We start from the raw sequence: 16,125 nt of genomic DNA, 5'->3' as shown, positions 1-16,125 counted from the left end.
TGAAAAAGATCCTGCTGCAAATTAGTCTCCCTTAATTTCTGTGGTGTGCTGTAAATCTCGAGGCTCTTCAGAGACAGATGCGCGATGGGCTCCAGGGAAACAAGATGCCTCTTGAGTTATATTTTTTGGATCCTTCCTGTAGACTTTGGGGGGGGGGGAGAGAGCGGTTAGTAAACAATGTCACTAGGAAGTGACAAAGAGTTACTTCTTGACCACACTCAGCCCAGACTGCTATGAGCCCTCCTCTCTACTGGGTCCCTTCCTCGGCCCGTAAAGACTTGAACAAAACACTAACACAGTTTCTAACAGTTCAAGGCCACATCCCTAGGATTTACTGCTGGTTCCAGCCCACATCTGATAGTAGGGTCTCTGTCTCCCAGGGTTTGTAGGAGCCTAACTTCTACAAGGCTGGTAACAGTCCCAGGTGACTCACTCACTCTCCCGTCCTGGGTGTTGTCATTTTTCACCTCCCGGACTCTACTGAGCCCTCATTCACCCCTCCCTGTTCCCTCACTCTGTGTTCATTTTTTTTTTTAAGTGTGTTTGTTTGCTTGTTTATTTATTTAGAGTGCAAGCAGGGGAGGGGCAGAGTGAGAGGGAGAGAGAGAATACTAAGCCGACTCCGAACTGTCAGCACACATTACCGCGTGGGCCTCTCACCAACTGTAAGATCATGATCTGAGCAGAAATCAAAAGTCCCTTGCTTAACTGACTGAGCCACCTAGGCGACCCCCTCATTCTCTCTTTAAAACAGCCCTCCCCTTGCACCACCTCAACACAAATCAAAGTTAAAAGCTGGACTGTATCCTGCTGCAATAGCATAATGCTGATTAAAACTGTCCTTACCACTTTATCTGGTGTCCAGCTTTGTTCATCTTTGACCTAAGTCAGGGGCAGGAGGGAACCTTTATTGCCAAATAATCATGGAAATGAGCCTTATGGTTTGCAGAACTTAAAGACAGTTTGGACTCTGGTAATCACTTGGGTGAGGCTTCCTGTCCTCATAACACTCTAGACCTTGTATCTGTCCTCTTCTCTTAGAGCTACTGTGGTAAAAAATTGGGAAAGAACCTTAGACCAGACCACGAAGTGTGTTCTGGACCCAGGGATGGGGAGGAATGATAATTCCTACTCAATTTAAAGAGCTGATGGGAAAGAATTAAGCACATTTAACAAAATGCTCCCCATTTGATGAGCTTCTCTACATGGTTCCCTCCTTCTTTTAAGGTCTTTCCATGATCAATTTAACATCCATCATGCCAACATTCTCCCTTAGAAACTGCTGAAACGGTGCCACTTTTGGGTTATGTGCTCAGGGCTGCTTCCTTCCCTGGTCTGGTCTTTAGAGCTGAGGCTAGGAGAGGAGGTCAGAAAAGTTAGCTTTCCTTGTGCTTCCAGCAGCGATGGGTAGACTTCATCCTGGACCAGCGTGGAGCTGACTGTAGGGGAAGCCGGGGGTCAGTTCCAAACTGCAGTAGGGTAGAGAGGAACTTAAGGGTGGGTGGGGTGTGTTTGTAGAGAAACGTTCTAACAGTCACTGGACTATCGAGTTGTAGTAAGTGCTTCATACATCAGATCCAGCCAAGAATATGCCACATATGGGTCCCTTCCTGACACCCAAGCATCAGAAAGGTGCCCATTCCAGCCATGCTGAATCCATCATGAAGCGAACATAGAAGATGGCTGCACTGCAAACAGCTCATACCTTTCCTGCTAATTTGACTCCTTAGTGTCAGACTGGATTCTTGGCTGCAGCATTTGAATTGGCCACAGCATGTGAAGGCTGAAACTAAAAAAGAAAACATGAATTTGAAAATGATTTCATTGGGGCGCCTGGGTGGCGCAGTCGGTTGGGCGTCCGACTTCAGCCAGGTCACGATCTCGCGGTCCGTGAGTTTGAGCCCCGCGTCAGGCTCTGGGCTGATGGCTCAGAGCCTGGAGCCTGTTTCCGATTCTGTGTCTCCCTCTCTCTCTGCCCCTCCCCGTTCATGCTCTGTCTCTCTCTGTCCCAAAAATAAATAAAAACGTTGGAAAAAAAAAAATTAAAAAAAAAAAAAAAGAAAATGATTTCATTGAACAGGATGTTTTTAACTTTTTGAAGGGATAAAACCATTTGAATCAATCCATGTGGTAATGTGCCCGAGGTGTGCCTGTCATCCTAGTGGTAGCGGAACACAAAGAAATGGTCTCTGTCCTCAAGCAACTTAGGATCTAGTTATGCAGACAAAACATGTATTCATGAAAAAGTTGAGGAACAAACCATGATGGTGTGTTATTAAAATCTGCAGTGAATGGTACAGCCCATAAGTTCTCAGCTGAAGACTCTGCCGAATGCCACCGGCTTTCTGAAATTTTCCCTGACGTGCACCCAGACACCCTGTGATGACCACTTTGCCCCGATGCTTTTCATACTCTCTATTTTATGGACTTTGCCCCTAGATTTAGCAAGTAATAATAATATAGACCCAGTGAAATTTGAATTTCAAACAAACATAGGAGACATTTTTAGTTATGTCTACTGCGATATTTGGGACATAGACTAGAAAATCCATATTTATCTGAAATTCAAATTTAACTTGGTATTCTGTATTTTTATCTGGAAACCTAATTTTCATATGCCTGGTGTTTTGCACTGGTATTGATTAAAAAAATGTCTGAATTTATGGACTAATAAATGAATGTCCTAGCTACAGCACTATGCATTCTAGATTTTCTGGGAAAGCTCTGATTTTTAACCTTTTTTTTTTCTTTCTTTCTTTCTTTCTTTCTTTTCTTTCTTTTCTTCCTTTTCTTTTCTTCCTTTTCTTTCTTTCTTTCTTTCTTTCTTTCTTTCTTTCTTTTTTTCTTCCCCCTTTTTTTTCTTTAAGTAGGGTCCATGTCCAACATGGGGTTGAACTCATGACCCTGAGATCAAGAGTCACATGCTCTACCAACTAAGCCAGCCAGAGCCCCTGCAGCTCTAATTTTTAATTTGTTGAAAGGTCATGCATTCTGATTTTTATTTTAGAAAATACTACCTCTGTTGTTACGGAGCAGTGTTTTCTAAAATGAGGAACAGGGGTGATTGTTAGGGGCCCCTCTGGGATGCCCCCCTACCTTTGCCTGGTTTAAGGTAGGCTTGCTACAGCCACAGCACCCCCACCCCCACCACTCATAGAAAAGTGAGCACTTTCCAGGAAAAGATGTGGGAACAGGGGTTCTTTTTGTTGGCAGCAGAGGAGGCTTTTTCTCAGCACCAAATTTCCATCCAAGCCATGGAGACACGGAACTGAAAATGACCTGAGGTGCTGGGAAAGTCAGCATTCTTTGTCATAGAGTTGTGGGGACCGCATTTTCATTTCGGTCCTCTGTTGAACTCAATATGAATGTATGAAAAGGGATGCTTAGAGTGTAAGGGTGAAGACGATGGTGGTGATTGTTGTAAAGACATGGGACACAGCGCTCCTCTCTCTGGTCATTAACAGCTCTAGTTTTTTGACTGATGGGCTGGTTTTTAAGTGTTCATTTTGGTAGCTCAATTCGACTGATTTTTATTTACATTTCTTTGTTTTTACATTTTTTGATGATTTCAAGTGAATGACATGCTTTCCTTGTATTTTTAGTTGCTTCTATTATGGCAAGTGACACTTATAATTTGAAATAAATTTAAGTTGAAAATGAGTCAATTTAAAGAAGACGTAGTAAGTAAATAATAGGACAGGTGTTTTTCTCTCATGGCAAATATGAGTAAGTGGAGTTTCCCAAACAGTCATTTATTTCTCCCAGCCTCAGAATAACCCTTTTGCCATTGTCCCATTTCTCAGCTCCCCTTATGGTAAAATGTCTTGACAGGATTGTCTGGGGTGGGGGGATAAAAAAAAGAATTGTCTGTTCTTGCTTTCTCAAATTCTTCCATTCACTATTGTGTATTGTTTTTAATTCACGTATAAATATGTACAGAAAGTGCACAAATGCTAAGCCAGTTATCCCAAGATGAACATAACATATTACCCTCACTCAGCCCTCCCTGAAGACCCTTGTTCCCCCTTTTCACTTGCAAATACCTCTTTTCCTCTCAAAGTTAACTATGATCTGTCTTCTAACTGCATACATTAGTTTTGTCTTCTTTGTAAAGTTTATGGAACTGGAACCGTGTAGTTTTTATTCTTTAACACTTGGCCTCTTTTACCTAACATCATGACACTCATCCATATTGTTGAGAGAACCTATATTCTTGCTTTTTCATTTTTATGTGTAATTCAGTTACATATATGTACAATTAATTCATTCTGTCATTGATGGATATCTGAGTTGTTTCTAGGTTTGGGCTATTAATAATGCTCCTATGAACATTCTTGTGACTTGGTGTGTGACTTCAATTCCCACTAGTCTTGCACTTGCTCACTCTATTTCAGCCCCTCAAGGGTCCTTACCATTCCTTGAACAACTACTACCTTTGCTCTTGCTTATTTTATTTATCTATCTATGTATCTATCATCATCTATCTATCTTTCATTTGAGTGTAGTTGACACACAACATAGTAATTCAATTGCTTACTTTATTTTAGCTACAGTAGAATCCTTGCCATTCCTTAAACATTCCAGGTACATGCCCACCTCTAGGTCTTTGGCCTTCCTCCTAGAATGCTCTTCCTCTAGATATTCACATGACTTACTCCATCACTTTTCTTAGGCCTTTGCTGATAGACTTCCTCTCAGTAAGCATTCTCTAACCATGCTACCTACATTAAAATTAAATTCCTGTCCCTACCTTGGGACACTCAGTTTTTTCTCCCTGATTTATTTTCCTCCATGTTACTTATTGTAGTTTGACATATTTGTGCATTTTAGTTGTCTATTGACTGTCTTCCACCCCACTATAATGAAATCTCTACAGGGATAGAGATTTTTTTTTTTCTTCTATAACATGGCTTGACATGTAGACTCCCAGTAAATACCAGTTGAATAAATGAGAGAGTAAATATTAAAATTAACTACCAGCCAGAATCTAAAGTAGTCACTGACATTTTTAGAACTTTGAATAATATAGCTATTTTCAAAGCTGTTTTATAGTCAAATTGAACAAACAAAAAGTTATCAGCACAAGTATTATTTGAATAATCTAGTACATAAAATACAGAAAGAATAAATGTTGCTTCTCATTCCCTACTATGGAGAGAAAACACTTTAAATGGCCTTTCTATGTAATACATTTACACAAAATGACAAGTCCAAAAAATAATATCTCCAAATGTGCATTTTAGAGAAGCTGGCATAGATATTTGGCAAAGCTCTCTTTTAGGGATTGAAACATTAGAATAAACATTATCTGTCTATCTGTCTGTCTAAATAAAAGGTTTTTTTTAAATCTTTTTTTTTTAATGTTTATTTATTTTTGAGACAGAGAGAGACAGAGCATGAACAGGGGAGGGGCAGAGAGAGAGGGAGACAGAATCTGAAGGAGGCTCTAGGCTCTCAGCTGTCAGCACAGAGCCCGACGCGGGCTCGAACTCATCAACTGATGAGATCATGACCTGAGCCGAAGTCAGACGCTCAACCGACTGAGCCACCCAGGTGCCCCTAAATAAAAGTTTTACTATGAGAATATTGAATTATAACAGTTAGGAAGCACCTAGTATCCTTCAAGTTTGTTGTATGTTTTACCTGCTTATCTTGTTTAAACACTCATAACAATACTATGAGGTTGGTAAATTTATGATCCCCATTTTACAAATGAAACAACTGAACTACAAAGGGATCTGAACCCCATGTAGCTTAACTCTGGAGCCTGTGCTTTGACCCACTACCTTTGGATGGCCATTATAGATGCTTATCCACGCACATAGATATTGTTACATTTTCAAAGGTATTATTTTAATATTTTTAGTTGTTTTGGGATAAGAAAGGAAAAGAACAACCTTTATTTAGAATCTACCATGTTTTGTATGTTACCTCATTTAATCCTCAAAATGGCTTTGGAAGATGACTATTATTGCCCCATTTACAGAAGAGAAAACTGAAGCACAGAGAAGCAGATAAACTTATCCTAATCCTAAAGCTATTATTATGTGATGTGACTCAAATGTGGTTCAAACCTAGGTCTCCAAAAACCCATACTCCTCACCATGATTTACCGGGAGGAAAACCGGTGTTACCCACTAAACAGTGGAGCCCCGGGACAGGGGGAGTGACACACAGTTCCAGCTGGAAACAGGCTGTAATGGGGCCGTGGAATCAGGAAGACAGAAGACACAATCTCAGCTGAGAATTTCTGGGTCAACAGATGCCTTTTCCTGACCCAGGCCCTCGGGGTTTCCTTGCCACGTGAGTGCTAGGAGAGTAGGTGGAGTGGGGCCCTGTGATCACAGCCAAGCTAACTCTTCATTCTGGGAGGAGGACTTTAGTAAGTCACACATAGTGGGTCCGGTGGTTCAGACTGAGGAAACTCCTCTTCCTGCCATTGGAGCGGCAATCACACCTCCAATGATCCTCACTGTTACCATGACTTCTTCATGGCCCAAGGTTACTCACTCATCTCAACACTTCAACTCTTCGGTTTTGTTTTGAAAACAAAATGAGAAAAAAAAAGTTCAGAGAATGCTATCCCCTTTCCTGGTGAGCTTGGGAACAGTCATTCCATAGGCACAGAATAGATATGGCTTTTTCGACTTTAGTGGGAAGGTGTGAGTTGCAGTAGGATGTCAGAATAACAGTTCCAAGGTGGTAAGCTGATGGGGAACACTCATTCACCAATAGCTGGAAGGAACACTTGTATTGAAAAACTCAGTGAAATACAACCTGGAACAAGAAGCAGACGTGAATACATCAACGGAGTGAGAAAACAACCAGAAACAGCCTGCTGAGTGAGGAGAAATACAAGATGGAGAGGCTGAGCTTGAACAAAGGAGTCACATTGATTATGAGGCAGAGTGGTCCTTGTGTTTAGAGAGCCAGATTCTGCATGAAGCAGCTGCTGTCAGAATGAAAGAATAATGAATTCCTGTCCATTTATTGGTCTTTCAGCCTCCAGGGCACTTACTCAGCCAGCAGTTCTATTTTCAGAAGCAGAGGATAAACACATGCTTTAATCTCACCATTTAAAATCTAATAAATATTTTTGCCAAACATCTGTGACCAATTTTTCCATTGTTCTTTTGTATATCTATAGGCATATCTATATCTAGCTGCCTTCTGTTATCTTTTACATACTGCCTCACTTGGTTAAGAGCTTAAGGTCTGTACATGCATTACTCAGATTCACATCTGGACTATACCACCTGTTAGCTATTAATTAGCTGACTTGGGAAAAATTTCCTTGTCTCCTTATTTTTCAGTTTCTCTGTAACTGCAATGGATAATAGACCTAGGTTAACTGGTTCATAGGATTTTGGATATTAAGTGAGATGATTTGCGTAAAGCAAATATAATGTCTCGATATTGGTTAAGTGAAAACAAAAAAAAAGCCCACAATATTTAATAGTGTGTGGTGATCTATAGTGTGCTGAGAGCTTTCATACACAATTTTTATTTGGTTTTCACAATGACTTAGTGAGACAGTCCAGGTTTGTCCTTTTCATAAAAAGGTAGGAGGTTTCTAGCTCCATTCAGGGGCTCACATAATACCACAGAGCAAATGGTAGATTCAGAATATTTTATCTAACAAGACATTTTTGGGATACCTGGGTGGCTTGGTCAGTTAACAGTCTCACTTCGGATCAGGTGATCATCTCATGGCTCATGAGTTCAAGCCCCACGTTGGGCTCTGTGCTGACAGCTCAGAGCCTGGAGCCTGCTTCAGATTCTGTGTCTCCCTCTCTTTCTATCTTTCCCTCTCTCTCGCTATTTCTCTCTCTCTCTCAAAAAGACATTTCAATCCTTAGATTAATGGCTTTTCCACACTTTTTTGTTACTTCCCCTTAAAATGAAATTGCTGTTCTTTTTGTAGCTGATTTGGCCAACTTCATTCATACTAGGAGGAGCCTAGGTCTCCTCCTGCCAGAACTCATCCTGAACTTCCGGATTCCCTCAAGAACTACTCAGAGGACCTGAATTGGTTAAATAAAAATTGTGCCTGTGCATATTGTCGCCCATTTCTGGAAATATGCAGGGGCTTAAAGGAATACTTAGTTATGTAAGGGAAGGAAATTGAAATTTACTGAGCAGAAGTCTTTTAGTTGCAAATGACAGAAGCCCAACTTAAATTAGCTCTTGTAAAAAGGGAACGTATTCCCTCTGTTTTGAGTTGAATTGTGTCCCCCTCAAAAAAGATATGTTGAAGCTCTAACCCCCATTACCTCAGAATGTGACCTTATTTGGAGATTGGATTATTACGGAGGTAATTGAGTTATCATGAGGTCATTAGGGTGGGACAGAATCCAATGTGACATGTCTTCATGGAAAGGGGAATTTGGATACAGAGATGTGCACAGAGGGAAGACAGTGTAAGAGACACAGGGAAAGGTTTACCATCTACAAACCCAGGAGAGAGACCTGGAACACAGCCCTCCCTCACAGCCCTCAGAAGGAACCAACCTGCCAACACTTTGATCTTGGACTTCTAGCCTCCAGACCTGTGAGTTAATACATTTCTTCTATTGTTTAAGCCACTTGATCCGTGTACTTTTTTATAGCAGCCCTAGCAAGGCAATGCACCCTCTTATATCTGAAAAGTGCAGGAGTAGCTTAAGGATTTAGGTAGGGGTGGATCATCAACTATCGAGGCTTGGTTCAAGAATTGTGTCAGTCATAGTGAATCCACCCCATTCCACTGTGAGTCTGTCTCCATTAGGTGTAGACTTAGGTTTTCTGCATCAAAATTCCTGTAAGCAGTGTGGAATCTATAAATATTTTTGACACTTCTGGCATTTCTGGGTTTGCATAACCCAGATACAGTACCCTGTTCTCCATACCATTTTATCTTTATACACCTGTCTTCAATAGCTCTTCAAATGATATAATTACTTTTTCTGAAACTTTGAATTTTCAGTTATATCTGTAACTGATACTGGTGAAATGTGGCTAGTAGCTTTCTAGAAATTATCAGAACTCCCTAGAAATCCCTTTTGAGTTTCAAACTGTAATGATATAAAGAACCTTGTTTGAAAAGGACACTGACTTTATCCATCAAAATTTCTCAGGTTGAGTGACCCTTTGATAGTGAACCTGAGTGGACTGCAGACCATTTATTGCCTCTGTTTTACTCTGCACATCACATCTCCTCTAAATGATCTGGCTGTGGCAGTGGGAATCCTAATGCACCACAAGTCCTGCTCATCCCTTTTTTTTTACACTGTATATTTTGTAAAGATCTGGCTCCTAAAAAGTAGCAACTACAGAAATGCTCCTGGCAACCACTTTGTCATCCTTGGGTAGTATTTCTGCTTAGACCAGATGTCACGTCCTTCTTCCTCAGATTATCTGTTCATGACAAGTCAAGATGTCCTTGTGCTTCTTAAATTATTTTGTATTTTCTAATTATAATAGAAATACATATTTTTGTATTGTATATTTTGTAGTGACCTTAGGTAAATACAGAAATGTATGGAGAAGAAAACAAAAATTCCCAGGAAGACTATAATATTCAGAGAGAACTATTAATATTTAATGTATTTTCTGGCACTGTATATATGTATATATGTACATAATCTCATGTTTTTCTCATACATTATTATCTCATGAGCATTTTACTGTGCAGTAATAATTTTGAACACATCATATTATATATTTCTTCCTTATAAATGAATCATAATAATTTAACTCTTTACCTATTGTTGGATAGTTAGCTTGTTTTTATCTTTTCTTACAAGTGGTGGACATAATTATATCTTTATCCTCTCATCCCATGACCTCCTTGGAATCAATTCCTTGAAGAGGAATTGCAGAACTTGATTATCTTTATCTTTAATGTCCTTGATGTGTACAGACTGCCTTTCCACAAACGATTAGCAATTTAAACCACCAACTCATTATGAGTGCTTCTCCTCTTCCAATGTTCCCCCAGTGATATAGGACATTCTCATTAAGAAACATTTTGACTGTGGGCTAGCTGAAAGATGTTACCACACACTTCCTTTACTTCTTTGGTTACTAAGAAGTTGAGCATTGTTTCTTGTATGGTTTTTCCTTATTTGTGTTTATTTTCTATGTTCATTCGTTGTGTCCTCTGCTTATTTTTTTTTTTTTGCTAGTTTTCAAGTTTTCTTTTTTCTTTCTATTCTTTCTCTTTTAATATTGGACCTCAGAGAGAGAGTTGAGTTAGTGATACTCCTCTTTTCATGGACATTGCTCCCTTTCATCCTGATTCCTGATTCCCATCTTACTACTGCCTCTCCCCACACCCAATGTAAGCTTCCTAGTATACGCATTCATGTGTGTTGTAAAGTAGATACTATTATAAGCATATATTTTAGATTGATATAAATGAAATGGTATTGCATATTACATTTACGTCTGCTTCTCAGTTTCACTTACAGCAATTTTAAAGATCATCTATGTTGCTCGGTGTGTATCTGGTACTTCTAACTGCTGCAAAGCACTACATGGTGGGTGAATATGTGCATATTCAACAGGAGTGGAATTGCTAGGTGATACCTAATGTGACTATTGAGCCAGTGCTCTTTAGAAGGCTAGTCCCTCTAAATTCCCACCAGCTGTGCATGAAAATTCCTAAATCCCTACATTCTTCCCATACTTACTGGTCACTCTAACAGATGAGAGTGATAAGGTATTATTTTACTTTGCTTTTCTTTGATTGCTAATGAATTTGAGCATCTCGATTTGGGTTTTCTCTTGTGTATATTGCCTAATCACAGAACTTCTGCAGTTTTTAAAATATTTTCTGATGTATTTGTTTTTTTCTTTTTTGTAGATTTCCAAGTCTCTTGTATGTTTTGCTCTACTTGTACATCATATTTGTTAGAAGTGTTTCATCCAGTTCATTTTACTTTTAATTTTGTCATGCTGTTTTATACATTTCTATTTTAAATTAGTAGGTAGTCACTTCTACTAATGGTATTATGTGATTTTGTCCAATGCATTTATGACATTTGACAAAGTGAATTATGTTTTCTTTTGCACTAGCAACCTGTTTTACTGCTTTCCCCAAATACAGTCTTCCCAATATACCAGCCAGTTGTTTCAAAAAGTGTGTTATCACTTTTGATCCACTAGGGGCCAACACTTCCCTGAAAGAAACTGATGTGCCTTCCTAAAACTCATCCTTTCCTCTCTGAAAGGGAGGAAAGTAGCTAAAAATAAGTAATTTCCATTTAAATTAAATGACTGGAAACTATGTGAAAAGATCTAAATAAAATGAAAAGGCTACCGAATTACATCAAAAGAATTCCAAGGTTTTTTTAGTGAAAAAAAATAAAAGCAAAAAATACAAGTAAAGCAGTTAAATGTTTAAAAAATTAACTAAAAACCTTTTAGTTTTAAAGGTTTTTTTTTTAATGTTTATTTTTGAGAGGGAGGGAGAACGAGTGGGGGAGGGGCAAAGAGAGAGAGAGACAGAGAGAGAGAGAGAGAGAGAGAATACCAAGCAGGCTTTGAGCTGCTAGCAGAGTCTGATGTGGAGCTTGAACTTATGAACCGTGAGATCATGACCTGACCTGAAACCAAGAGTTGGATGCTTAACCGACTGAGCACCCCAGGTGCCCCAAGAAAGTTTTAGTTTTAAAATAAAAATAAAAATGGTTCAACCTCTATTCAAAATCTCCATAAAACATCAGTAAATAAGAGATAGGTAATGAGAAACAGCAGTAATGACTTTTTCTACTTTTCTACCCTTCTTTGCTCTGAAAAGGCAGGGAGCTCTCCTGGCTTCATATTTTGTAGCTTCTACACAAACAACCAAGTCAAAAGCCGTTCTCAAGCTAAAAAAAAAAAAGAAAAATCGGTGTTTTAATTCCAATGAGGCAATCTGTACAAAAGGTCCATGCTGACCTTAAAGTAATCCTTGAAAAATGCTTCCTCGCTGAGTCCCATTAAAATTCTTTTTTTTTTTTTAATTTTTTTTTAACGTTTATTTATTTTTGAGACAGAGAGAGACAGAGCATGAATGGGGGAGGGGCAGAGAGAGAGGGAGACACGGAATCGGAAGCAGGCTCCAGGCTCTGAGCCATCAGCCCAGAGCCCGACGCGGGGCTTGAACTCATGGACCACGAGATCCTGACCTGAGCCGAAGTCGGACGCTTAACCGACTGAGCCACCCAGGCACCCCTAAAATTCTTAAAATCATGCTTATGACACAAAAGTAGACAACTCCACAGAGGAAGGAAAGGAGGAAGAGGAATGAGGAAGGCAGAAGAGAAAGGATAATCAATTACCAAGGCTGCAATTCTTTTATCTAGGAAGATACAAAAGGACAGCTGAAGACAGTTCTTTACACATAGAGAGCTGCTTCTGTTTAGTCCTGGAAGAAAGGATCAAGATCCAATCATGGCCCACATGGAAAACAACATGAAAATAAAGTGCTATTATTCTTTTAAATATTAAAAAATTTTTTAACATTTATTTATTTTTGAGAGACAGAGCATGAGGAGGAGAGGGAGACCCAGAATCCGAAGCAGGACCCAGGCTCCAAGCTGTCAGCACAGAGCCCGGCATGGGGCTCGAACTCACAAATTGAGAGATCATGACCTGAGCTGAAGTCGGTTGCTTAACCGACTGAGCCACCTGGGCACACCTAAAATTTTTTTAATGTTTATTTTTGAGACACACACACACACACACACAGCACACAAGTGGAGGAGGGGCAGACAGAGAGGGAGACACAGAATCTGAAGCAGGCTTCAGACCCTGAGCTGTCAGCACAGAGCCCGACACATGGCTCCAACCTGTGAACCATGAGATCATGACCTGTGCCGAAGTCGGACTCTCAACCGACTGAGACACCCAGGTACCCCTAAGGCACTATTATTATACAAAGATGCATATGTCAGGTTGGAGCTTGGTTTCTGGGGTGTCCCTTCCTAAGGGCGGCGGCTATCTCCTATCAAATATGACAGCCCATGCTATAAGAAGCAATTTGCATGTGAATTCAATCAAAGTGACAGTCCATGATCTAAAAAGCAATTTGTATGTGAATTCAAACAAATGCATGAAAGTTTTATATTTGTATGTAAGACAAGGTAAAATTTTAAGGATCAACTAAAGCACATCTTAAACATGACAATTTACATTATAAAACACTTTCGAATTAATGCCTATTCGGTTTATTTTCAGTTTAGTACTTACAAAAGCAGGATGTACAACTGTAAGAACACATTTACAAGTACTAAGAAAGCCACGAATTAGTTCATAAAGTTTATTTTTTTAACTCTTAATTGATAAGGGTCATTTTGTATGTGTAACTAATAAGCAGAAAATTATTTTCTCTGAAAGCACACTATCCTTCTGTCTCCACCCCCACCCTCTGGTCTCCCAGTTTCACTCTCCAGAGGTGGAAAAAACTATTGTTTTATTGCCAGTTTCTTCCTATCTGATTCATGTGAATTTTCTTTCTTTCCTTTTTTCTTTTTTTTTTTTTTTTTGCAGAAATGGTAGTATGGTTATAGGGATTGTTCCATACCTTGCTTCATTTTTTTTTCAAGTTTATCTACTTTGAAAGAGAGAGTGTGAGTGGGGGAGGGGTAGAGAGAGAGAGAGTCTCAAGCAGGCTCCACACTGTCAGCCTGGAGACTGATGAGGGGCTTGAACCCATAAACCTTGAGATCATGACCTGAGCCGAAAGTAAGAGCTGCTTAATCTAGCGAGCCAGACTGTTCTTGTTATTTGCAAGCCTTTTCGTCAACAGCAGGCCACTAGCAGTTATGTTTTGGGGAAGTCAACAATTATACATGGATTTTCAACTGCATGAGTTGTTGGCACCCCTAAGCTCTGTGTTGTTCAAGGGCCAACTGTAGTTTGGCTTTCATTTCAGGTCAGTTAGAACAGGATGAGGTATGTCTTATTCTTTTTAGTGGTTACAAAGTATTCCATTGGTTGAACATACCAGAGTTGATTTCTCTAGTCTCCCATTGAAACACATAGGTTGTTTTCAGGCACTGACTATCACCACAATAATTAAGTGATTTTCTGTGCACCTGTATTTCTTTTGTGAGAATATAATTTAGGAATAGAAACTTGGAGGAGGAATTGATGGATCAAAAGTTATGAGCAGGGGCGCCTGGGTGGCGCAGTCGGTTAAGCATCCGACTTCAGCCAGGTCACGATCTCGCGGTCCGTGGGTTTGAGCCCCGCGTCAGGCTCTGGGCTGATGGCTCAGAGCCTGGAGCCTGTTTCCGATTCTGTGTCTCCCTCTCTCTCTGCCCCTCCCCCGTTCATGCTTTGTCTCTCTCTGTCCCAAAAATAAATAAAAAACGTTGAAAAAAAAATTAAAAAAAAAAAAAGTTATGAGCATATTGTGTGTGAATAGTGCTGAAATTGTCCTTCAGAGGGATGTAGCAATTTATATTAACACCACACTCTCTCCAAGATTGCTTTTTGTCCATTTTTTTTGGTCTTTTCCAATATATTGGGTGAAAAAAAGACTCTTATTGTGATTTTAACTTTCATTTCTCCTAATATGGGTAAAACTTCAACATCTTCCTATATTACTTAAAAACTTTTTTAATGTTTGTTTATATTTGTGAGAGAGAGAGAGAGAGCGAGTGAGCGCATGTGGCTGGGGGAGGGGCAGAGAGAGAGGGAGATACAGAATCTGAAGCAGGTTCCAGGCTCTGAGCTGTCAGCACAGAGCCTTATGCAGGGCTTGAACTCATGAACCATGAGACCGTGACAGGAGCCAAAGTTGGACACTCAACTGACTGAGCCACCCAGGCACCCCTCACATCTTCCTATTTTAAAACCATTTGTATTTTTGGTGAATTGATTATGTTTTTTGCCCATTTTCCCATTTTTCCATATAGTTGTAAGGCATTTTTTTAACGATTTGTAGATATTTGTGAATATGGAAATTAGCCCTTTGTTTTTATATGTTTGAAATAATTTCCCTGAGTTTATTAGCATAAATTTAACATTTTTATGTAGCAAAACTATCGATTTTTTTCTTATATGGCTTTTGTGTGTTTTATCAGTCTTTATTTTATTTTATTTTTTTATTCCCCTGAGGGGGTACACCATTACTGGAGGTACTGCAATTCCAGATTGATGCGTGGAGTGGACAGAGCAAGCTCCTATTCCATTTCCTGCTCCAAAAATCCGATTGATACACTGCCCTTGGATAGAGGACATACCAGAGATTAAACTGATAAGAACAAATAGTATACTTGATCTTAGCTAAAAGGCTGAGAAGCCACATCATGTCAGGTTTTAAAAGGTCCCCAAGTCTGAGACTGCTTTTAAAATTCTTCCATATTTCCTTCCAGTATTTTCATTATCTCATTTTTCCCTTTAGTATACTTAATCTGGCTAAAATTTGTTTTGATGTAATCCAGAGTATTTTTTTCCTAGATGCTTGGCTCCCCAAAACTCTCTGACTAATTTATTGACAATTCATCTTTACCATTGATTTGAAGTGTTCATGTCTCAAAACTGTCCCCATAAGTATCTGTATGTTTCTTGACTCTTATGTTGATTGATCTGTATATTTATTTATGTGCATGTAGTAGACTATTTGATTACTATTGCATTTTAATAGGTTTCAAAATCAAGACAAGAATGCCCACTGCCATCACCTGTATTCAACATTATACTGAAAGTCCAAGCCAGAGCAATAAGGCAAGAAAAGAAAAGGCATTCAAATAGGAAAGGGAGAAGTAAAATTGTCTCTATTTTCAGAAGACATGATCTTATACGTGGAAAATACTAAAGATTACATACACACACACACACACACACACAGAAAAAAAACTTTTAGTACTAATAAACAAATTCAGCAAAGTTACAGAACACAAATCAACAGAAGTCAGTTGCATTTATGCACACCAACAATAAGCTATCCCAAAAGGAAATTACAAATACAATCCCATTTACAATAGCATCAAAAAGAATAACATACTTAGGAATAAACTTAACCAAGGAGGTGAGTGACTTATACACTAGGAAGTATAAAACACTGATGAAAAACCCAAATGAATAAACAAACAAAAAGCAAAACCAAACCTACAAATACAGAGAACAAACTGATGGTTGCTAAAGGGGAGA

At 39.2% G+C, this 16,125-nt stretch overlaps 1 non-coding gene across 1 annotated transcript; it reads right to left on the bottom strand.

Moving 5' to 3' along the window:
• Positions 1-15,088: 15,088 nt before the first annotated feature.
• Positions 15,089-15,278, bottom strand: LOC124510527 (U2 spliceosomal RNA). The gene has a single exon (XR_006961732.1). It is a non-coding gene; the product is annotated as a U2 spliceosomal RNA (small nuclear RNA).
• Positions 15,279-16,125: the final 847 nt, after the last annotated feature.

This window comes from Lynx rufus, unplaced genomic scaffold (genome assembly GCF_022079265.1).
Source record: "Lynx rufus isolate CCGP_SWC_20201006 ecotype Redwood Valley unplaced genomic scaffold, mLynRuf1.p SCAF_15, whole genome shotgun sequence".
Taxonomy (NCBI): Eukaryota; Metazoa; Chordata; class Mammalia; order Carnivora; family Felidae; genus Lynx; species Lynx rufus.
Note: the sequence above shows the minus strand (reverse complement) of the source record. Positions and strands in the feature narration are given on the sequence as shown.